Source organism: Gigantopelta aegis, unplaced genomic scaffold (assembly GCF_016097555.1).
Source record: "Gigantopelta aegis isolate Gae_Host unplaced genomic scaffold, Gae_host_genome ctg2526_pilon_pilon, whole genome shotgun sequence".
Classification (NCBI taxonomy): domain Eukaryota; kingdom Metazoa; phylum Mollusca; class Gastropoda; order Neomphalida; family Peltospiridae; genus Gigantopelta; species Gigantopelta aegis.
This window is the reverse complement of record NW_024532946.1, coordinates 145,897-147,755: the sequence shown is the minus strand read 5'-3', so window position 1 is coordinate 147,755 and position 1,859 is coordinate 145,897.

Sequence of the window (1,859 nt, the reverse complement as noted above, 5' to 3'; positions counted from 1 at the left end):
GAGAGTTTGGTTGTTGTAATTTGTGGAGCATTCAGGGTCACCGAAACTGTTACTGTTATTGACAAAGAATTTATATGCACTTTTATCATACTATTACTAATGTGTTATGCTTACTAATTTTGTAACCTCTATTAATTTACTATAAAAATTATTATTAATATAAATTAGTTACTGTAAACCAAAGTTTAGGTTTATATCAATAATAGTTCAGTTCCAATTAAAGATTAAATTGTACTTCACACATAATTATAACTGTAGATAAAATCTTGCGGTATTTCATGTTGTTTTTTATTGTACCTCTTGGTTGAAACAAACTAAAACTCTTGCTTGTATTAATCATTACTGGTTGTTTATCCATAACAGTTGTTTTTTACCTCAGTAGTGTAAAATAAATTTTACTTAGTCAAACTTAATTCATTTATTTTGTTTACTTTGAACTTGTGTTGTTATTTTGACACACTGTTTTGGTAGTGCATGGTTTGGCTCTTGAAAATGGCACTGATTCTACAACTGAAAGTCAGAGTGAGTTTTCATTCTCTGTCTCTAGAAAAAGAGTTAATACGATCAGCAGCATTATTCATCTTTAAAAACAGCTGAGGGTTCATAAACTGGACTCTTATTTCTGTCAATGAGATACTCGAGATGTCCAAAAAACTTGTTGAAAGAACTTACTGGACATGAGACGGCAAACAGAATGTGCTCTTCAGAACTTCAAAATAGATTCGAATTCGATTCCAGCCCTTACTGACATTTTTGATGAAGAATACTTAATTAATCCGTTCAATTGCATCCAGTCAGAGTATTTACAAATGAAATATTTCAGAGACACATTCAGCCTCATTGTGAGCAGCAGAAATTTATACTTTTTATTCACTACTTTTTATTAATAAATATTTATATTACTATAGGAACCAGAAGAACGGGTACTGGGATGGTGTTGGATCCAAAATCATCAGGTTTTAGCAGAATAAAACCACATATGCTATGACATACCTTCAAGATCCTCACTTGAGAAGCTTTTAAGAAAATAGTTGTGGTATGGAACAGGTATTACTTTATTCTCACTGTGATATAATTAATATCAATTCTTTTTGTAGATCTACAACCCTCATAACTTATCAGATGGCATGCTTGGTGAGTACTGTGATGGTTCACACATCCACTCTTTTCAACTGATCCATTAATTCTACAGATTCATCTCTATATTATGATGACATGGAGGTCTGTAACCCTCTTGGATTAATACTAAGACCCATAAAATTAGGTTTGTTCATTTTTTTAAAACAAAATAGTGTACTTGACAAAGTAAAAATATTTTGTAGGATTATTCTACTTCACCTTGGATAACATCAGACCAGATCTACACTCAGCTCCCTCAAGACAATTCAACTACTATGTGTGGTTCAGACAATCTACATAACAAAGTATGGTATTAATGAAATCCTCAGACCTGTGATGGACATTATTCAAGTGTTATGTTTACAAGACACATGTACTTCATTAGGCATGGAGAGTACATAAAGACGTATGACGATATAAACACAATTATTAAACAAAATAGGACACACACAAGCACAGAAAACTGGACAGATACTGACACAACAGTTGAGGAGACCAATATTTATTCACTTTGGACTTGACTAGAGCCAAAACAGACAACCGAAAATTTAATGACAAACATGAGGGAACATGAGCATGACCCAGTACTAACTTACAATGACTTATTTCAAGAAGTTGGCTTTAAAATAACAGCTGCCCACCATACATCCCAACTGACTTTCAACAGTTTACTGTAAGTTTATTCATTTATTTTGTCAATAATTATATAATTTTTGTTATTACTGTCAGAATGAGGCATA